The following is a 24,660-nucleotide window of genomic DNA, read 5'->3' as shown; positions in this document are numbered from 1 at the left end:
ACCGTTGTGCATTTATGTCACTGACTTATTAGCTGCAGATGTGGTTGGTACACCACTCACGAATAATAGCTAGATGACAGCTATCCTTATGTACTCTAGTTCGTGGCTCAGTTAGTATGCCACCTTAGTTAGCTGAGTTTGGTTTGAGACCCACATATAGGGTTCTCCTATTTCTTTGTACTAGAGTTCTTTTGGCTTTCATAACTAAGGAGAGGAAAACTGTTTTCAGCCTCCACCTTTGTGTGTATTCCCCCATTGTGTATGTGACAAAGCTGCAAGTGAGACTCCTTCCCTCTCTCCCACTGTCTTCACATGGTATCAGTGCCTGGTTCGTGGTAAGGAGCTCAAGAAAGCAAACCAAGTTCACAGTGTCCTGGTAAGAGGACCAGTGTTGCTTTCCTTTTTCGAGTTTGGGAGCAAATCTCTGCAGGTAGCACAACCAGAAGTGTAAGAGTGCACTGTCTCAGATTGAGACGCCCTTCGCGGTGTGGCAAGGGGGCAGTATATGCTACAGGAGAGGGCAAAGCCCATGGTGACTTTATTTTTTTGATTCGAGGCCATTTTGGGGTGCGTTTTGGAGGCAGAAGTTCTTTGGCAGGCACTCAGAAAAAGACCCTGTTTTTGCTATGCGACCACTGCTCTACAGGTTGGTGAAAAGTTACCGTAAAAAATTGCATCGTATGCCTGTGCGCAGAGATACTGGGAGTTACAGAATCATCCTTATTGCCTGTTGATGCAAAATCATCACTAGGAAGTGATTGTGTGGTCAAATACCACTTTCGTCAGTTTTGCAGATTTGCTCGTGTGAGGCAGAAGCTGTGTTTTTTGCAGTGACAGAATATTTTGCAGTGTTCTACAATGGCATCTGATTCTCTTTCATAGATTGTCACTGAAAAGCTTGACAAGAACAACTTCCAAGCATGGAAGTTTCGAATGACGAATTTCCTTATGGGAAAAGGCTATTGGGAGTTCATTACAGGAAATGAAGAAGAACTAGTTCTTCCTAATGTTCCCAATCAACAAGAAATGCAGGCATTTAAAGGATGGCATGAGAGAGCCAGAAAAGTTATGTACTGGTTGTCTATCAGTATTTTGGATTCAATGATTGTGCATATTCAGGATGCAAGTACGCCAAGCATGGGATACTTTGGCAAAAATGTACAGCACAAATATGCAAGCCAGGAAAATGCAGCTCAAGCAGGAGTTGCACAATGTGCACAGAGAAAATATGAGCATCAACGACTACCACATGAAGGTAAAGAAAATTGCAGATGCACTTGCTTCCATTGGGTCGCTAGTGGAAGATGATGGTCTAGTTTCTGTGACCTTGAATGGTCTAGGAAAGGATTATGCACAGTTCTGGACATCCATTGCCGTCCGTGAAAAATTTCCTGATTTTGAGGAGTTGTTTGCTCTTCTAATTTCTGAAGAGCAGAGAAATGGTGGTGCATCTTCTTCAGGAGGAACTTCAAAAGAAATTGTCTTCTACTCAAATGCTAGAAGAGGTAGAGGCAGAGGTAGAGGAGGCCGATCCGGAGGCCGTGGTAGAAATTAGAATATGCAGCAAACTCAAGAAAACCAGTCCTATGGAGAAGGACATGGTAAGTCTAGAGGTAGGGGGAGCCAAAGAGGCCGTGGTGGATGGCAGAGCAGCCAAAATGCAAACATCAATGTTGAATGCTACTACTGTGGTAAAATGGGTCATATGGCTAAATACTGCTACAAAAAGTAGAATGACATTATGAATGGAAAATTGCAGCAAGGCAATTATGCATCTTTTAGTAGACAGGGTGATGACAGAAATGAGCATCTATTTATGGTGCAGCACATGACCAATTCTGTGACAAGTGCAGAAGAAAGAAATGATGTGTGGTATGTTGACTCAGGTGCATCAAACCACATGACAGGTCATGCAGAATCGATGCAGGATTCAAGGAAAATGGAAAGACCAGGATTTGTGGAGACTGGTGATGATACTACACATCCTATTGTGCAGATTGGTAAAATTCCTTTGTCTATGCAGGATGGGAAAAAGAAATACATGTCTGATGTATTTCATGTCCCGAATATCACCAAGAACCTGATTTCTATTGGTCAAATGGTTGAGCAGGGATTGCAGGTCAGATTTACTCCTCATGGATGCTTTGTTGAGGATAAGAAAATAACGGTCGCTTGATAGAAAAAGGAAAGAAGAAGGGCTGGATGTTTACGTTGGATGCGGACATGCCTGAATTGAGTGCAGCAATGTTTGCACATGGGACCAGTGTAGTTGCAAATATTGATATCTGGCATAAACGCATTGGTCATGTTAATGTACAGTGACTTAAATCAATGCAGTCGCAAAATATTGTTGCAGGATTGCCTAAATTCAAGGTTGCAGAAATGCATAAGATATGTGAAGCCTGTCAATTTGGAAAACAGGCAAGGAAACCATTTCCTAGGCATGTTCAAGAGAGTAAGAAGCCATTGGAATTAATCCACTCTGATTTGTGGACTACTAAAGCTGCATCTATTGGAGGTTGTCATTATTTTGTCACTTTTATTGATGACTACAGTAGAAAAGTTTGGGTGTATTTTATGAAAAAGAAAAGTGAAGTGTTTGGGCACTTCAAAGCTTTTAAAGCTATGGTTGAAAAAGAAAGAGGCTTGCAAATAAAATGCCTAAGGTCAGATGGAGGGGGAGAGTACCTCTCAAATGAGTTTGCAAGGTTCCTGCAGGAGCATGGCATAAAGCAGCAATATTCATGCAGTCATACCCCACAGCAAAATGGACTTGCAGAAAGGAAAAACAGGCATATTGGAGAGGTATCTCGGGCCATGCTAAATGAAAAAGACCTTCCAGATTATTATTGGGCTGAAGCAGTTGCTACAGGAGTTTACATAATGAACAGGACTCCCACTGCAACAATACATGGCATGACGCTAGAGGAGATGTATACTGGTAGGAAACCAGATATTTCTCATTTGAAAATTTTTGGTTGCATTGCCTATGTTCATGTGTCAGATGAGTTGAGGTCCAAGTTGGATCCAAAAGCTGAGAAGTGTATCTTTATTGGTTATTCTCTGCAGCAGAAAGGGTATAGATGCTATAAGCCTTCTACTCGTAAGTTTACAGTGAGCAGAGATGTTGTTTTTGATGAGATGAGCAACTGGTATAAACCAGTAAATGTGATTGATGATGAACCAAGCATTGCACTAGCAATGCAACTTTGTCGTTCGCCATGCTGCTCCAGCCTGTTGGCTCTAGACACGTTGCCTCTATATTACATAGCTCAGACTTTAGCAATAGCTCTGCTTCAAACTCAACATGCACCTTTGTTATTACCTGTCAAGAGCTTAAATAAGAACAATCATATGGTGTACATGTGGCAGCCTGTGTGCTGCACACATGGCAGCCTCTTCAACTGTCTTCTTGACCCCTAGGTGTCACTCCTTTTTGTCAGGCAGCCTGAGCAGTACAAATGTCAACAGAACTTGCAACATACTTGGATATCCTCAAGACTTGAACCCAATACCTCCTAGAAGAGAGGACAAGGTCAAATCACTTGGGTTACAAGCCCAACAAATACATGCTCGAATTCTTACTTAGAAGCGGCGCAGAAACAAACGTAGGCTCCAGCTATGGATGTAAGAAATCCTCGACCTAGAACCAGAATCCCGTAACACTCAATGTTCTCTCCATACACAAGCACAGTAATTGCACAAAAATGAAGGCGCACAGCTGAATATATAGGCTGCTGAAACCTGGACACAAAACAGTTGGTGCAAACCACCTCTTACTTGCCCCATATATGCTCTCAATGGTTGATATGAGTAGCAGGGTGAAGGCCCCTATGTGGGACTTGTGTACAGGCAACCGGCACTTGCACAAGCGCCCCCATCTCCGAGGCTAAATCATGCTCCCCTTTGGACACAAGTCCCACAACTACTCAAGAATCCAAATCCATGACCATATCCAAGAGCACCAAATCCAGCTCCTCAGGCAGTTCCAATACATCAATTACAAGCCGAAGAAGTAGACTCACCATTTGAGTATGAAGCAGTACTCAGTGTACTATGTAGAAGGTGCAGAGGGTCTAATACCAATTTATGCAAATCAAGTACGTCCTAACACATATCAGGCAGCAATCAAGTGCTATGGTTGTGGAGGAAATCACTAGATCACAGAGTGTCCTCATCGTGGTAGCGCCACTACTTTCCAACCACTCTATAAAGATTGTGGCATAGGACATGCCTGTATGGATTGTCCCATGAAAAATAAAGTCCCACACCAAACAGAGATTAAGCCTAACATCCCAATCGGCATCATTGGGGTGGACCATCAAAGCTTGGGTCCGGCAAGTGTAATATCACAACCTATGAATGTAATTACACGCCAACAAAAAGAGGCCACCAAGGACCCTAACATTCCAATCCAACCAAAGACACTTCTTAAAAAGAAACACAAGTGCCTCCACCTCCGCCAAGCAATGAGCAGCCAAGCTCATCCACATCAGCTTCCAAGCCGCAAATAAAAGCAGCTTCATACCCAAATGCAGAAGTGGAGAAGGCTCGTTTTCAGGCACTTCAACAATGGATACAAAAGGAACAAGCTCAATTTGAGGCTGAGAAACAAGCTCAAGATCCAATCCATGACTTGGCCCCACAAAGTATTGATACTATACTCGAGCCTCTTCCAACAATAGACTCCACAACATAATGTACCGCCACGTCAACTTGAAGGAGCTGCACTCTCTAGCATCTTGAGTTGCCCTGTGTCAATTCCCATCCAAACCCTCCTATGAAATTGTCCCAATCTCTGGGAGAGTTTCAAAGGTGAACTCGCAAATTCCCCTCCACCTATGAACGACATCGAAGATATCCCTGTGCAGATGGGTGAGAGAGATATACAACATTATTGTGCCTTTGATCCACAAGGCATATAATGAAGTCCAAACCATAGTGGATGGTGGAGCAGGTGTAAATGTCCCTATCAAAGGAGCTCTACGAAGAATGGGGTCTCCCACCAATGCAAAAGGCTAATTTCAACATATGCCTTGCAGATAATTCACGAGCTAAACCCTTAGGAATAGTAAATGGCATGTCCACAAAGGTCGTAGGAGTCTGCTTTCCCCTTCAATTTACAATCTTGGATCTCCCCAAAAAATCCTATCAAATCTTACTGGGACGTCCTTGGTTACAGGAAGCATCAGTCCTCCATGACTGGGGAGCTGATAGATAGACAATCCAAAATTGCGACACCGCAGTTAGAGTGAATGTGGGGACACGAGCTGTAAAACCAATTGTGCCTAGAGTGTTGGATGACACATCTTCAACAACAATCTCAAGAAAATCAGCTCCCCTGCAACAGCATGCCATAGTGGGCGATTCACAAAGCAATGTCAATAACTGGATACAAACATTGGCAACCGTTGACAACTACCACTCATTAGAACCCATCTTCTCACAGATAGATGTTAAGGTGCTACAAGTAGATCCTCCACTCACACATGAAGAACCAATCGATCTAGAGATGCCATTCTTTATGGCTGACCTCGAGTGGGATAATGAGCCGGAAGAAGGTACCCATACCAATGATGACTCAGATTTTCCGTAGGACCTTGAAACTAAGGCTGAGAATGCTGAAATTGAAGATCAAATCTTTGATAATGACAACCATTCTGCATGCCCTAATGGTAGTCAAGCTCTCAAAAGTTGAACCTCCAAAGTTGAATAACAGTAGAAGATCCCACAAGAAAGATGAAGGAGGAAATCACAGAAAAGCCAAGGTTGCACACTTTAATGAATTCAAATGAGTCCAAACAAGGATCATCGAATTGTATCTTGCAAAGCTAGCTCCCTCAAAATCAGAACCACCACCTCTTGAATGGTCCCCTAAGGGACTGGAAGGAGTATGCACAGCAAATGAACCCTTACTGGGAAACACCGTACCAGTGGAGAAGTTACCCCACAGTTCCCAATGTAAGAAGTTTTGAAAATATAAGCCACATGTGCGGATGAAGCTCGATCAAGAGACTTCAGAAAAAGAAAGTAAAAAAGAGCCTAACAAATTGGTGAATGAAACTATGCCACCCAATACACATGGCACATGTCAAGCTAGTTCAACACCATCGGAGGCCGATCTTCAAGAAGTGCTGGAGTACTTCAAGAATTACACAAGTGGCAGTGTGCCAATAGCAATGCCAAGACCACTACGAGAATCTAAAGTTCAAGAAACTGATAGCATTGGAGAAACTCCAATCTATGAGGGATGCAAAAGCACACACAATAAACCTCGCCCTTGAAGGGGAGGAAGAAAAACAGGTTTTCATTGGGAAACAACTTCGGCAAGAAGATGAAACCAAATTCAAAGATCTCCTAATGGAATACCGTGATTGACTAGCATGGTCATACAAAGAGATGAAAGGAATTTCAAGACACGTGGTAGTACACACGATACCTATAAGGGAAGGTGCTCACCCTAAGGTATGTGGACCTTATCACATAAATCCTAAGTATGGCACCATGGTTTCTGAGATGAGCTGGAAAAACTCCTAGATGCCGGATTCATCTATGAGATAGAGCACATTGATTGGGTTTCACCCATTGTGATTGTACCTAAACACAACAAGAAGCTCAGATATGCGTAAACTTAAAGAATGTGAATGTTGCCACAATTAGGGATCACTATCCCCTACCCTTAACAGAAATAGTGTTAGAAAAGATGGCAGGCTCCGAAGTATATAGCTTCTTGGATGGCTTTAGTGGCTATAACCAAGTGCAAATTGCTCCTAAAGACCAATCAAAAATAGCATTTGCTACAGAATGGGGTATTTTTGCATATAGAGTCATGCCATTCAGCCTTTGTAATGCCCCGACCACATTCCAACGAGTCATGTTCACAGCTTTCAAGTCATTTCTGAATAAGTTTTTACAAGTGTTCTTGGATGATTTGTGCATCCATTCAAATAAAAAAGACCACTTTAAATGTCTCGAAGCAGTACTAATCAAATGCAAGGAGTATGGCATCTCCCTAAATCCAACAAGATGCGAGTTCTTGGCACCCACGGAGTTGTTTTGGGACACATTGTTTGTCAACATGGGATTGCAAACTAACATGGACAAAATCAAAATCACCATAGAATTGCCTCCTCCTACAAATTCCAAAGGTGTACAAGTCTTTATGGGACATGCCGACTATTATAGAAGATTTATATTGCGGTATGCCATGATAGAGCTAGACCACTTTACAAATTATTAGTGGAATTGTTATGGACAGAAGAGTGCGACCAAGCCTTTGAGCTTTTAAAGTGGCACCTAATCAATTATATCTCCCAATTGGGATATTGATTTTCATGTTCATACAGATGGATCCAAGTATGCAATTGGGAGTGTGCTTTGTTAACCTGGTGAACATAAGAAAGACTACCCATTCTACTTCACCAATCGACAACTCAATGATGCATAGATCAACTATACCACCACAGAAAGAGAAGCCCTAGCAATGCTATATAGTGTTAAGAACTTTCGGCACTATCTACTGGGGAAAATGATATTGTCTTCTACACTGACCATCAAGCATTGCTTTATCTTGTGCACCGTCCGTGTACAACAGGAAGAATAACCAGATGGCTCCTCTTGCCTCAAGAATTCAAGTTCAAAATAGTGGTCCACAAAGGTGCCCAAGACTACATTGCCGATCACATGTCTCGTGTCAAGTCAACAGAAGAAGCCACTCGAGTGGAAGATGACTTACCAGATGCCACACTATTTCAAATAGATGTTGTTCCAAAGTGGTGTGGAGATATCATTGGGTAGTTAATGAGAGTGCTCTCAACGGAAGCAAGAACGGAAGAAGGAGAGAGAGAGACAGAGAGCCACAAGTTTTGGTGGGTGCTGAACCACCCTAATCTTCTTTTTCATTCATTTATATATAACCGGGGTAAAGGCACAATGACCTTTAACCCCCACAACCTCCCACTTAAAGGACAATGTGCCTTTAAGGGAGAACAAGCAGTGAGCATACTATCCAATGCCCATCAATACACGACAATACTCAAACCGCTGACTAGGTAGACTCTTCGTCAGCATATCTGCAGGGTTATCATCAATATGAACCTTGACAAGCTCTATGCGCTTGTCCTCAAGTACCTCCCTGATGAAATGGTACCTGACCTCAATGTGTTTGGTCTTTGCATGAAAGACCGGATTCCGTGCTAGCTGAATAGCACTCATGGAATCACTATGCAATGTCGGTACACCTGTATGAATCCCCAAATCTCCCACTAGCCGATCAAGCCATATAGCCTCCTTGCAACCCTCTGTGGCTGCAACATACTCAGCATTTGTGGTAGACAAAGCAACGCACTTCTGTGCACGAGACATCCACGACACTGCACCACCTGCAAAGGTGAACACATAACCAGAAGTGGATCTCCTACTATCCACATGCCCTGCATAGTCTGAATCTATGTACCCAAGTACACGCATGTCTCCTTTACTAAAGCAGATGCACATCTCCTTGGAACCCTTCATGTACCTCATGATGCACTTAACTGCCTCCCAATGCCTCTTTCCTGGATTAGCCATATAGCGGCTAACAACTCCCACTGCAAATGCAATGTCTGGTCTAGTAGCTATCATAGCATACATAAGACTCCCAACCGCTGCTGATGCATAAGGAACCTTGGCCATCATGGCCCTCTCCTCATCTGATTTGGGACTATCTGTATGACTCAGTTTCACATATGGAGGCAATGGAGTACTCACTGCCTTCCCCCCCTCCATATTGAAACGCTGCAATACTTTTGTAACATACTCTTTTTGTGAAAGCCAAAGGAGTTTCCTACTCCGATCACGCGTGATGCGCATACCAAGAATATGACCTGCAAATCCCAAATCCTTCATATCAAAGGCCTCATGCAACTTGGCCTTTAATGCATCTAGCTCATAAGTATTCTTGCTAGCCAATAGCATATCATCCACATATAGTGCCAGGATTATCAGGCTACTATCCTTAGCCCTTTTAGTGTAGAGACAGTGATCAATTTCACTCCTTCTAAAACCTTGGGACCGAATGAAAGCATCAAACTTCTGATACCATTCTCTAGGCGCTTGCTTAAGACCATAGAGACTCTTCTTTAGCTTGCAAACTAAATGCTCTTTGCCCTTTTCTTCAAAGCCTTCCAGCTTCATCATGTAAATTTCCTCATGCAAAGCCCCATGCAAGAAAGCTGTCTTGACATCCATCTGCATAAGCTCCATATCCTCTGATGCCACTAGTCCAAGCATGCATCTAAGTGTGGTCATCTTCACAACCGGAGAGAATATCTCATCAAAGTCCATACCCTTCTCTTGCTTGAACCCTTTAGCAACCAAACGGGCCTTGTACCTAGGCACATCATCACCTGTGACCTTCATTTTGTAGACCCATTTACATGGCAATGCTTTCTTTCCATGTGGCAAAGAAACCAAGTCCCAAGTCTTATTCTTCATAAGTGAACTCATCTCTGATTGCATAGCATACTCCCACTTGCGTTGATCCTCACGCATCATAGCCTCTCTGTAGCAAGAAGGCTCCCCGCAATCAGTAAGCATCACATAGTCTACCCCTGGAACAAACTTATCAGGTGGTCTAGACACTCTAGATGATCTTCTCAAGGGCATTTCAGCTTGCTGTCCCACCTGCATATCAGCCACATTTGGCTCATCATTTCCACCAATAGATGATCCATCATCTACCCTTGATTGTATACCTGTGGGAGTACTTGGTGGTACCATTTCTTGCACATTTGGTGCATGGACAGCTTGCTGTCTATCAACATATGCAGGTGGATTCACATCCTGGAAAGTGATTCTCCTCATTTCCACATCCCTCATGGGTGCCTTATGCATCTTCTTCTCATTGAAGACCACATCATGGCTGCGTATGATCTTCTTTGCTTCTGGGTCCCAGAGACGATAGCCCATCTCTCCACTTTCACCATAACCCAGAAAGATGCATTTCCTAGACTTAGGATGTAGCTTCTTTCGAAGCTATTTTGGCACATGTGCATATGCCTCACACCCAAATATACGCAAATGAGAGTAAGAGGGCTTCTTGCCACTCCATGCCTCTTCAGGAATACCACCATCCAAACTCTTACTAGGTGATCTATTGATCACATGCACTGCAGTCTTCATTGCCTCAGCCCAAAAACCACCAGAAAGACTTGCATTGGAAAGCATGCATTGCAACCTTTCTTGAATGGTACGGTTCAACTTTTCTGCAACTGGATTTTGCTCTGGAGTATGAGGGGATGTGAGCTCCCTTTTAATCCCACGTATGTCACAGAAATGCTAAAAGTCATGAGAGAGATACTCTCCGCCATTGTCAGTCCGTAGGCATTTAAGCGTTCTACCTGACTGATTCTCAACCAAGGCCAGCCATTTTTGAAATACCTGGAACACATCACTCTTCCGAGCTATAGCATAAGCCCACACTTTCCTAGTTGCATCATCAATGAATGTCACATAGTATTCAGCCCCGCCTAATGACCGTGTAGGTATGGGACCACATACGTCTGAATGCACCAAATCAAGCATTTCAAACTCTTTCTTTCCCCTTCTTTTATGGGCTGATTTAGTCTGCTTCCCATAGAGACAGTGCTCACAAAATTCAAAATCAGAGAAACTCAAATGCGGTACATAACCCAAACGGCATAAGAGTTTCATTCCATTCTGACTCATGTGCCCCAACCTGCAATGCCACAAAGAAGTGCTTGGCTGCTCGATTATTGCAACAACATGATCAAATACCCCTGATACATGTAAGGGATACAAAGTCCCACACTTGGCACCCCTGGCCAAAAGCATAGAGTCCTTCTGAATTTTCCAACTCTGAAAGCCAAAAGTGGTGTGAAAACCAGCATCATCTAGCTGACCCACTGAAATAAGACTCTTGGTCAGCTTAGGCACATGTCTCACATGTTTCAAAACAAATGCAGACCCATTTGCAAAAGAAAACTTTATGTCACCTGCTCCCACTATGTCACATGCATAGTCATTTCCAAGATGCACACAACCTATCTTTCCACTGTCATAAGTGGAGAACCATTCCCTATGGGGAGTAACATGGAATGAAGCACCAGAATCCAAAATCCAATCCTGGGAATATGCATCATCTAAAGTGGCAAGCAACTCTGTAGATAAACTAGACATGAAGAGAACGTCATTGTCACTATCATGTGTGACTGCATTGATCTCCTCGATCTTCACTTTTCCTTTCTCCTCCCTTGGACTCTCTTCCTTTTGATTTGCACCCCAATTTGCATTCTTTTTCTTATACTTTTGCTCTCTTTTCAGCTTGTAGCAATCCTTTTTCATATGGCCCTTCTTGCCACAATGGTAACACTTAATGTTCCGTGCCCTGGATTTGCTACGAGACTTCCCTCTTTCTTGGGACTTCCCCCTGAACTGTGATCTGCCCCTTTGCACATTTAAGGCTGCATCCTGCTTGTTGCCATCCATAGACTTCCGTCTAATCTCCTCGGCCAACAAGCTACCCACAACATCATCAAATTTCAGTACTCCACCAGGTGCAGAGTTACTGACAGCTGTACGGAAGGTATCCCATGAGGATGGCAATGAACATAAGAGAAATATTGCCTTAATCTCTGCATCAAAATTCATCTTCTGAGCCTGAAGCTGGCTGAAAATAATATTGAATTCATTCAAGTGAGAAGCAATGGAGACCCCTTCCTTCATCTGCAGCTCAAACAACCTCTTCATGAGGTAAACTTTATTGGAGGCAGTTTCCTTCTCATAAGTGGCACACAGTTTCTTCCACAAATCTTCTGTAGTCTGCTCATTTACTACTGTGAAATAAACTGACTCTGCAAGATGAAGTCTAATAGTAGACTTTGCTAATGCATCCAACTCATTCCAATCATCCTCAGACATATTTGCAGGCTTAGCTTCAATCCCTGCCAAGGGTTTAATCTGCTTCTTTTGAATAAGCACATCCCTTATTTGTTCTTTCCACAAAGAAAAGTTTGTCCCATCAAACTTTTTAATGTTGAAAAAATAACATGGAAGAGGATGCCATGATGCAAATGAAACAAAATCCCAAATGCTAGTGCCTGCAAGAGAGAATCACACCAAATACTAGGTGCACCCAAATGTGTATGCCACAATAGAGTGAAATATCACCAAAACTCAAAGCTCAAAGCATCAAAAGATGCATCTGATTCATGTGCATATACTATGCATCCATATGAGCAAATCTGGCTCAAAAGAAAATGCCAATAAGTGCCAAATGACTCAAGCATAAACACCGTCCACTGGCATATGCATCAATAATATCTCATCCAAGAGAGCATAGCACTATCAGTGCATCACCAGCAATGTGTCAAAGCTGTCCCTCAGCATAAAATAGCATCCATGTGCAAAGCGTCCATAAAAAATAGCATCCCACAAGGCAATTTGGGCCTATCAGTGCATCCAACAAGGACCGCAATGCATCCAAATGGCCTATAAATCATCCACTGCAACCCAATGCACACCACGAATGAGCGCACACTGCTCAAACTGCAACCAGAGTGATCTGCATAAGGTATGCTCAAGAAATCATAGTCCCACGGTAATGAGCGCTACTGAAAATAGAACCTGAGATGCCTCAAAACATGGGCGCCATTGCATAATCGGACTTAGCAAGAAAATCTACAAATATCTCTCTTCGCCAGAACTCCAACATCCCAACCGATGAGTGAGAAATGGGAGTCAACACTTATCCACTGCCATGTGGCATAAATCTAAGGTTTCAAAACCTTAGAATGAAAAATGCATAATAGAGAGACGAAATCGAATACACAGAGATCTATAACTCTGAAAATCCTCCACCGAATCGTGCAAGAACTGATAGGTAGGGGTTTTTGGGTGTCCGAAACGCAATGGGACAGACGGTTTTGGAAACCGTGGTCTCAATCACTGGGTTCAACACACGGACTGAAAAACGTTTTTGGAAACAGAGCTGTTTGTAAACTCCACCGGAGTGCAAATGATGAGCAACATAGAAGTTTTAGGACCTCTTGAGTCCACTGGAACTGACAGATCTGCAAATAATTGCTCCAAACTTGAGTTCCAACACCCGGGCAAAAAACGCAGGAACTGACACAGTGAGTCAAAAATCCAATGAAATGATCCCAGATTCAAGAATGAAGGTGTTTCCAAGCTCCTGAAGTAATGTGGATACCAAAAGCAAGCAATAGTTGCCTCTACAAGTCAATACGGAGTCTCTGTCATCAAACGGAACAGGGAAAAGCTCAAAAAACGACTTTTTCTTTCAAACCACTTAACAGGCTCTCAAAACCACTTCGTAAAGCCAAAGTGACTTTTCCAAAGGTTCCTCCAAGGTCTCTGCACACTCGGATGCAAGTAAAGTCACCCACAAAGCTTCCCACAAAGCTTCTCCTTCCTCCCACAGAGCTGCTGAGCTTCAAGCATTCACGCACGCTCAGCTAGATCACCCGGGCTCTGATACTAGTTGAGAGTGCTCTCAACGGAAGCAAGAACGGAAGAAGGAGAGAGAGAGACAGAGAGCCGAGAGTGCTCTCAACGGAAGCAAGAATGGAAGAAGAAGAGAGAGAGACAGAGAGCCACACAAGTTTTGGTGGGTGCAGAACCACCCTAATCTTCTTTTTCATTCATTTATATATGTGTTTGAGTATTGTACATAACCGGGGTAAAGGCACAATGACCTTTAACCCCCACAGTTAATGGCAGGAAGACCACCCCCTGACATGAAAGCAGTAGATGCCAGAAAACTAATTCTAAAGGCTGCACCCTATCAACTCATTGCAAGACAACTGTACAAGATGGGCAAGGACCACGTATTAAGAAGATGTGTAATGCCTCATGAGAGCATGCCAGTGAAGTCCATGAAGGCATTGCAGGAGGACACTTCCAAGGGGAAGCCACAGTAAGAAAAGTCCTCCTCATAGGCTACTAGTGGCCAACACTGTGGGCAGATGCATGTGAATATGTAAAAGGCTGTGATGTATGCCAATGGACTACTAAACCACAACACAAAGACTTCAATCCCCTAACAACATTTGTTGCACAAAAACCATTTGAAAAATGGGGGATTGACTATGTGGCTCCCATCCATCTAGTAGCAAAAGGAACACAGGCACGATACATCATTGTGGCCCACCACTGATTACTTTACAAAATGGGTTGAAGCTAAAGTAGTCAGAAAGGCAGATGCCAGAAGCACAGCAAGATTCCTATACGAAAATGTGATCACCCGATTCAGATGCCCCATTGAAATTGTGTCAAATACAGGCACACATTTTGTCAATGAGGTAATCCAAGAACTCTTACCTGGCTTTATGGTAATCCATAGAAAAAGCATACCCTACTCCCCCAAGGGAATGGATAGGCCGAATCCACTAACAAAATATTATGCATTATCCTCACCAAGGTAGTAGAACCACAGCGTTTTGATTGGGCACAGAAACTGAATGTAGCCTTATGGGCATAAAAAACCACACTCAAGGTCAATACAGGGAACACACCTTTTTAATTGGTGTACGGCCTTGAAGCTGTGGTCCCACTAGAATTTGTAATACCAAGCCTACGCATAGTAGTATAGGAACGCATGGGAGACCATGAACCCTTGAAGGAAAGACTCTATCAGTTGGAGAAGCATACAGAGACAAGACTAGTCGCCTACCATGCCATGACAATAGAAAAATGTAAAAGAAAGGCATGGTTTGACAGAAATATTAAAGCTAAAGACATCAAGGAAGGTGACTTGGTCCTGTTATACAATGCCAAAGTACACAAGGGGAAATTGAAGTATCTAGGTCAAGGACCCTACCGAGTAAGAAAGATGAATCCCATCAGAGTTGTGCTTCTCGAAACATTGGATGGAGTCCAATTCAACACAACAATAAACGGGAGCCGTGACTGAGAAGCACTACTACTTCAACATGCAAGCCATCCTCGACCAAAACGAAGATTTGGGAAACCAAGTCTTCCTTAGTTAGGATTAGACTGTATCATGAGCACTCACTTGCATATGAATGACTTCGCACATATAGGTAGCATCAATCGATTTTAACCTAGGGCTCAGAAGTGATGCCTGAGTTCTAGCTGCCCTATGAAATCCCAACAACAAAAAAAGCATATAGTTAGTCCCTACCTAGCTACTAAGTCATGTGCACTCAGACGCTTTCGCTTAGACACATAGATGATTGCATGAATAATTGTGCCACACACTTTCATTCCACACTCTCAAAGCATGTATAAAAATAAGATCTCTCACAAACACACATACCTACATGCCAACTAATCTAATGATCAATGGTACACCACATGCACATGGATGCAGGTTCAGAAAAGATGCCGCCACTAAAGAGGATGCACAGGAAAGAGCCCGATGCCTCAACCACGAGACCCCCTCCAGAGTTCGCAACCATCTACATCCTCTCAACCACGATGACCACAAGCATTTGTGGTCAACAGCAATAGCTCCGAAGTGGATTTAGTGCATGACCAAGGAGAACAAATGCCACCCTAGTCACCACTGGCCTACACAACCATTGACGGTGCCCACTCACTGGAACTTGTTTGGCCACCCACATCGACTTATGCTCTTTCCTAGGAAGCAACATCTTACTTAGAGCAAAGGGGTCTAGGAAGTTCGCATGAGAGCCTAAAATCCTTGGTCCGATAATGACCACATACATCAAGGACTTTCTCCATTCTTACCACTCCAACAATGCACAGGTTGGCAAGTACGGTACAATCACTGTACATCAGAGCCCACTCAACATTATCCTCAACACTACAGTCATTCAAAGGGCTTTCTCACTCTCAACACACGGTGCCAAATACCCTACACGGCCTGCCGATGCAAAGTTTCTCGAAGTATAGCCTCTCCTCGCCAAGGGCACACTGTTCCGTAAGGACAGCATATTACTTCACACCATCCTTAACCATCGCCTTAGGGAAGCAGCACAATTCCTATCCACAATCCTGGGGGTTAAGTGTAGCAAGAATCGATCCCTTCCACTCCATACATTTGTTTTGTTGAGTAGGAAGCTAAAGCAAGACTGGCTGTCATCTTCTTTATAAAAAAACTAGATGGTTCATCAAGCCAAAAATGTAAAATTCCACACTTATTGGCTATAATCATCAAAAAAGAGCTACAAGAAAGAGAAATGGCTTTGACCTAGTCACCAAAACCAATTGAGGAGTTGGACATACCCTTCTCACCAGTATGGGAGCCGTAACCAACTTCTCCTACTATCGCATTGACAAGTGCAGATGCCTTAGAAATAATACCTATTCTAGAGGTCGAGATTGAGGAATTGCCCCACGAGATGCTACAGCTCGGTGCACAACTGCAACCAATATATCTCCAACAACAGCAGCAACCAGAGCCTGAGGCAAGATCGGAACCAGAGCCTGAGGAAAGATCAGCACCAGAGCCTGAGGCTGCATCATCACTAGAACCGCCCATCGACGCCATGCCAGTCGATGAGCCACAAGGGGAGCTAGTGCCAGATCAACAATATGACTATTGTACACAAGTGACTGAAATACCATTGGAACAACCTCCCACAAGTACTACAGATTCATCAAGATGGCTACATGGGCACCACTTGTATTAGTAGTATCACCATTCCTCATCATCGTCTGTCATTCTCCAACATCCAAATGTCAGAACTATTCACTAGCTTGGCCAAGGAAGAATATGCAAGAGAATTGGACAGACATACTGCAATAGAAAGCGAAGACCAATTCCAGGCAATTGCCATAGAGGTCAAGGCACTTCGGGCGTAGATAAATGAGATCTACAAAAAATACAAAGGAAAAATGAATGAGATGCACTCCAAAAGATAATCATCTCCAAGCTTGAACTCCAATTGCTAGTGCACAACAATGAGGCAATGGAAGACAACACCAATGAAGCCCCACTACAATGCACAACGGTGGTGTACTAAGAGCTTGTGGCTGCTTTACAATTGGAAGATCACCTCAATGCATGCGTGCTTATCCAATGGAAGCAACTCCAAATCAGGATCATATCTGCTGATTGAGAAAAATATCTTCTGCATGTCTACACATGCTGGGTTTATAGCACTCAGGACGGACGCTTTCATTGCATATGTATGCCTCATGGGTAGTCCTCCCCTCAGGGTTATTGCTGGTTTGTTGCCATTACTACAAAGGCCATCATATTATTTACAAGGCATGACATAACTGACATCCCACCCATGCAGCTGATGATCCCATCGCACCAGCAAAAAGAAGTGTCACAAGATGACAAAGCCTATCTCACATCCAACTTCCCATATCTAACCACTCTCTCTACCAACCTCATAACCTCACTTACCCTTGCTGCTACCACCCTCTTAATCTTCCCGGAGCTCCATCCTAACATCTATTCCCTCCATCGTCTCTTTGCTCATGCCTCTCACCATTTTCAACTAACCCAACAGTCACAAACTTACGAGCCCCTCACACCTAGCTTCTTCCCTTCCCTTGCTAATCCTACCCTTGAGGATTACCAAGCTGCTCAAACCATTTGCCCAATTCTTCCCCCCCTCCCCTCTGCCCCCCCTTCCACAACTAACACTCTTCCATATTTCTCTCCCATGTCCCAGATTCTCTCCCTGCCCCATCATTACCTTCGACACTAGTAGAAAATGACACAGTATTTAATTTTCAATATCAGGATCCGGATAATCCAATTCGTACTCCCATGCCAAGTTCCAATGATGGGTATGATTTTGATGAGATACCACTTCCCAGTAACCCCATCAAGGAATTTTGGAGCAAATATCCTGATATGAAAACTCAAGGTGGATGGACCCTGGACAACTTTCCTACCAAGCTTTGTCAGCATCATATTAGTTAAGGTTGGATAAGCAGGTTGGATCCTCAACTTGATTGGTGCTGCTGTCCCAAGCTCTTTGATGTAATCTTCTTGAAAGAGTACCTACGTGCACCTCTATGTCTCAGAACCCATCCCAAGTTCTATGCAGTTCCACGATGTAAAAAATGGGAAGACAACATACACACCTTGGATGAAGATCACACCATTCATTGGCCAATGATCGAACCATACTCTGGTTTAGAATGGAATATCCAAGGCACAATGATCCGAGCACTTCAGCAGCATGAGCAAATAATGTGCAGCAACATTGATCGCTTCCTTCGCCTAAGTGCTATCTTTTGCAATACATTGGAATTCATTCTGGAGGTCCCATGTTACCTCGATACCCATTTGCCTCCACTTAGTTTCAATCCCAATGAACAGGTCGATGCTCAAATTACAAGCCGACTCTATCAAAGAGTGATCTTCTTAGAAGCACACCACATATCTCTGTTCGAACAAATGGTGGATAAAGGCTACCTGGAAACTGAGCAAAAATTGTATGGTGCCAAGGCTTTACAGCAAGATCGACTGGCACGACACAAGTTCCACGGCCACTGGACCAAAGGCATGGCAATCCAGCTACGTGCTCTCAATAAGCCATAACCCAAGGACGAGTAATAAAATGAATCCGGGAGTATGTTGCCTCTATGCCAACATGGACTTAGGTAGAACAGAATGTGTGTGTAGAGTAGCGGCAAAGCTCTGCTTGTACTTGCACAAGGCTAGAAATAATCCCTCTTAGAAATCCAACTTGCATGTTCTACATGCAACTCCTACATGCGAGTTCTACATGCAACTCCTACATGTGAGTTCTACTTGCAAGTTCTACATGCAAGTCCTACATACAAGTCCTACATGCGATTCTTACATGCATGTTCTACATGCAAGTTCTACATGCAACTCCTACATGCAACATGCAACTTCTATATGCAACTTCTACATGCGAGTTCTACATGCAACTCCTACATGCGAGTTCTACATGCAACTCCTACATGCGAGTCCTACATGCGATTCCTACATGCGAGTTCTACATGCAACTCCTACATGCAACTTCTATATGCAAGTTCTACATGTAGAGAGAGAATGTCTTACAATTCCTACATGCAGAGAGAGAAGCTCTCCAACTTGTATAAATACCCCATAATGGAATGAAGCCCACACTCTTTGGGACATTGTGCTGAGTTCTAATTTGGTATTCCAAGCAATTGTCTCAAGTGTCCATGCTTCCTTGCACTCCACGTCCAAATGCATGTCCTAACCTTGCGACTCCTCCTTCCCTCTCCTCCCCAACCTTGCAACCCATCCTCTCCCTCTCCCTCCTCCTCCTCCTCCTCCTCCCTCCTCCTCCTCCTCCTCCCTCCTCCTCCCCCCTCCTCCTCCTCCTCCCTCCTCCTCTTCTCTCCTCCTTCTCCCTTCTCCTCCTCCCTCCCTCCTCCTCCCCCCTCCTCCTCTCTCCACCTCCTCTCTCTCTTCTTTCCCCCCATGCTCTTACACCTTCTTCCTCTCCCACTCCTATGCTCCCCCGAAACCCTTAGTTCCTCAACCCTTAACCTCCATGATCTACGAGAAAAATGAGTTCTCCACCATGGACTCTACCCTGAACCTTGGATTCTCCTTCTAACCCTGGAACTCTTTCTAAACCTTGGAATCTCCTTCAAACCCTTGAACCTCCTTCTAAACCTTGGAACCTCCTTCTAAACTCTGAAACCTGTCCTTAAACCTTGGAATCTCCTTCAAACCCTTGAACCTCCTTCTAAACCATGGAACCTCCTTCTAACCCTTAAACTCCTCCTAAACCCTGCAACCCCCAATGAAGGCGAAAGCCTTCATTACCTCAACCATGATGATGCACGTTCCTTTCACACATGCATGCACTATGTTTGCTTACCACACTTAAGCCTATGTCTCTCACCAAAATACGACTCGAGGTCCTAAGCTACACGTATACTACAAACGACAACCTCGATATATTTGTAGGTGACAAAAAGCCTCGGAACCCTGCATAGAGAATACCCTGCTCTTCCTACGAAAGCCGTGGGAAAGAGCCAACAATATCCCCTTGCTCTTTATGGATACGCAACTCCATACACACCCTCCAGGGGTTTTTGGGGTTTTCTTTCCACCTTGCAAGCCACCATCACTTACCAACATCAAGATACATAGTGTTTGGCCCTCCAATGCCAGCATCTTGAATACCAACCCAACAAGACACCATTGATATGCTTGAAAACACTGCGAAGGAGCTTACAAAGCAGATGGCAAAGGCTCCAGAATATGTACAAAATGCTGAGAATGAACACAACTGGGAGGATGTGGTGAACAAGGATTACCAAAGGATGCTAGGGATTGTGATGAGCATGGTTTGGATGCACGAGAGCACCACGAGCATGAAAAAAAGATCCCAACACATTGTGGTTCGTGGTATGCCTAAAAAAGAGGATGAGAACATGTCCCTGGTCACTGATTTTTTTAAAGAGCACTTTGCCATGTCAGATGCGACTTTGTATGGTGTATATCGCGTGGGAAAGAAGAAAGAAGGAATGGGACAACATCGTGCCATAGTTTGCACAATGATGGATATGAGGAAAAGAGAGATAATTTTATGCAATAGTCTAGTCTACCTACAGGCGCACGATTTTATGTGACAGAAGACCGCACCCCAAAGCAACAAGAAATGAGAAGACACATGTATGCAGACCGGAAGAAGAGTGCATAGCGGTGCACAACCTGTGGGACCCACATACCAGTGAAGATTATGGCTTCGAGTTGTAGAGGCTTCACTTGTCAGAAAGGGGCTAGTTTAAATGCTATTATGCATGATGTAGATATTGTTTTTCTGTCGGAGACATGGAAAAGGTTGGCATGCCATATTCCAAAGATGCCTAGGTATATTTTGGGGAACAAGGGAATGCTATAGTCTTCAGGCACTCATCCCCAATAGGGGATCTGTTTACTGTTGTCAGCCAATTCTTTTGGCAAAAAACCAGGCAATGTATTGCTAGGCTAGAAAAACTGAATTTGCAAGCAATTCTGAGATTTTAACCCCTTCTTGGGTGTACTTTCTTATTATCTTGATACAATATAGTGTTATCCTTTTGATTTATTATAGCGTTTTTCTTATGTTATCTATGTGCTAAAAAGTGGTCACTTGAACATAAAGCAAGTGCCAAGTTGAGGATGATTAATGAAATTGAAGATAGATAGTCTTGGCCAAGCAAAAATCTTTCAACATCAACAACACTATCTGGAACTCATCTGGAATACCTTGATGTCTATCCAAGGAATCAGCATGTAAGTCGCCCATGATAAGGGTCATGTATGACCACAGTATACCTATCAATCTCCCATGTGTTTGGTTTCACTTGTTCTGTCCCAAAATCGCTAATCCCTTATAACATATTTTCTCAGCTATTGTTTACTCCAAGGCACGTTATTAGTGGCCCAATATTTGGACATCTCTACCAGGAAAGTAAAATCAAGTATGCCTTGAAAGAGGACCCAATCTAAACTTTGAATTTGTGGTCTACGAAAAGAGTCATGGGAGAATGAATGCATCAATAATAGACTATGACTCTATACCGGTAGTTCTTTCATGGCTTCAAAGCATGTACAACTACTATAAATTCTTCATCTGCAGAAAGAAGTGCTTTATACTTTTTGATCCACCTTAATCTGAAAAGGTGCATCATAAGGATAGTGATTCCATAACCTCATAGAATGTACAATAGCTATTCTTGCTTTCGCAAGTATTAGGATGCAGTTCATGCATTGATATCCAATAGAAATCACATTGCATTTGGGCATACAAGAGCCTTGCATGAATCTACAGTTTTTAGTACATATGCCAAGAAAAGATCCAAGATCATGAATGTTCTCTGGGCTATAAGCCAATTGCATCTTCTCAAAAAAACCAATTCTTACTAACCTGATTCATACTCAACATATCCTACACTTGGGGAGTCCATGACACATCTTGAACTGGCAGCTTGTTAAAGGTGTCTTGAACTGGTCCATGTTCAGCATATCCATCTTTGGACTCCTTCCCATTGCAACTGATCAAAGAATTCAAGTATCTTTGTCCATAGCTCCTATGCCGCCAAATGCTTTCCAAACATAACCAAATCTGACAGTATTTGGCTATAACTGCATCTTCTCAAAAAAAGCCAGTGCTTGCCAACTTGTTTCATGTTGGTCCATGCTCAACATATACTGCAATTAGGGCATCCCATGAATTGGCAGCTTGTCAAAGTGGTCTTGTGCCTCTTTCATTGAGCTACAATTGACATAAATGTCAGCCAAAGCATTGTCAACAAGTCATCTCCTTTGAATCCCTTGAGCACAATATGAGCATGTATTTCTTGGCCATCGGATTCTACGACTCCCAAGCTATCTCAAGACAACACCATAGCCGCTCACGTCAGACTTTCCTCCAGCACTCACGGACTGCTAGTGTCAGAGAGCATGCGTTTGAATCCAAGTTCTGTGAGGAAGGAATGAAGCTGATGATACCACACCCTTGGGGACTATTTTAATCCATATAGTCTCTTCAGCAGCAGTAGGCATACCTTGTCTTCATTTCTGGTTTGCTCATAGACTTTAGGTTGCTTCATGTATACTCTTTGAGACTTTGTAAGTACACCATTGAGGAATGCGATTTTTACATCCATCTAGTGAAGGTGTAGACTGTGACCTACACACATGGCTATAATCACACGCAGTGACTGAATTTGCACATCAAGTGCATAGATGTTGGTGTAGTCAAGGCCCTGAATCTGAGAAACCTCGTGTCACAAGTCTGTCCTTGAAGCGAGCCACCATGCAATCTGAGTCATACTTCTTCTCCAAGTTCCATCTATCTCAACACCCACTATGTAATGCAAGAATCACAAATCATGCATTTCAAAGTGTCTGCGAGATTGACCTTGACCTCCTTGATCAGCTTGTTGTTGATGCCTGCAATGATGAGGTCATCCACATAGAGTGCTATGATTGTGAGAGCATCTGCATTCCTGTTCACATACACACCATGATCAAATTCACTTCTCTTGAACCCTTGTTCTCTAAAGTGACTATCAACCTTGCTGTACTAAGCCCTTGGTCCTTCCTCCACAAATCCTTGTTGCAGATCTCAATTGAGGAATGCAGACTTGACATCTATTTGATGCAAGCGTAACCCCATATTGCATGGTTCAGAGTTTTGTTGGATGTATGTGCAAGAATTAATAGCAACTATAGCTATCTCATGTCTAGATGACGCTCCATCTCGGATAGAGTCAATATCAATCAAGAATCACTATCTAGCATGCTATAAAGTGTACAATTGTAAGAGGTGTGAACTACTGGTGCAAACTGAGACAGGCCATAAGCCCAGATCACCAACTTCTTCAGGACCATGACTGGGTCACTCCCCTCCTGTTGGAAATTTCGCCCAGGGGGGCCACTATGTAAAAACCCCTTTATCACGTGCGTTCAACAAAATGGGTTTAAGTACCCCTCACACCCCTTATTTATGTGTATTTCTTTAACTCTATAAGAAAATAAAACCCCTTCTACTTCTTACTTGGAGGGCAAAGATTTGAGAGTGCATCAAGTTCAAGGCATATTTCAGAAAGGATGTTTGCACATGGTACTCAAAAACCACATGTGTGCTAGTCCTTTAACTTGCACACCAAAAAGAACTTCAGTGATTCTAATGACCACAATTGAATTTTGCATTGTGTATTCTTTGATTTGAATCGGTGAAAGAAATCAACTTGCCCTAAATAAGAAGAACCAATGTACCAAACATTTTCAAACACGAACTAGAAACTACCACATGCATGTACCAATTAGCAGACCAGATACTACCACATGCAGGTACTAACTAGGAAATACCACATGCCGGTACTAATTAACAGTCCACATACTACCATCACATACAAGTCCATTCTAGAACACTAACTAGGAACTCCCACATGGAGGTACTAATTAGCAGACCGGATCAACAGACTCCTTTCCATATTTAAACATTTCACATTTGGTTTGTGTTTTGGGATTTTTTTAGCTACATACCTCCCTAGAATTGAGAGGATCATTTTGCATTTAAAATAACAAGGCCTAATAAGATTCCAAATTCGTTTTTCTTTCTTGATGCTTACTTTGCGGCGGCTAGTTCTCTCCATTAGCATGCTAGAAATCTAAGCTATTAGTGCTAGCACTGCTACCTAGCATGGTAGAGCAGCTACCTACCTCTACATAAAGTATCCTTGGCATCATATAATAGGCATGTCATATGCATCTCTTTATGTTTTCAAGAGGTTGAAAATTGTGTCCCCAGTCACCTGAAGGGTGTCAACAAAGGATCAAATTATTTCAAATATAGCTAGCTAACTTGCACTTTTGCACTAATATTAAACTAACCTTACCTCTTTTATTCTCACAGTTTTCCCAATAGGTGACTGAATATATAGATAAGACAGAGCAAAGCTATCTTGTCTACAAAAAGGAGTTTCATATTTATTTTCTTTTTTAATATCAAGATGATGATACTGGGAGTCAAGCTATTGGAAGTTTAGGAAAAGCAATGCGTAATTACTATTGGAAGTTTAACAAAAGCACATCATAATATACCTTGACCATGCCTATGAGGACTAATGACCATGTCCATACAAGGCAATTATTGAAATGTCTATTTATGTATATATTCATCTCATGATATCTCTCAAACCATATCATGTTGACTCAAAATAGACACTTTGAAAAAAATACAGATA

The sequence above is a fragment of the Dipteris shenzhenensis genome, chromosome 2, assembly GCF_047967505.1.
Source record: "Dipteris shenzhenensis isolate YYH24624 ecotype China chromosome 2, Dip_SZ_1.0, whole genome shotgun sequence".
Lineage (NCBI taxonomy): Eukaryota > Viridiplantae > Streptophyta > Polypodiopsida > Gleicheniales > Dipteridaceae > Dipteris > Dipteris shenzhenensis.
This window is presented reverse-complemented; position numbering follows the sequence as displayed.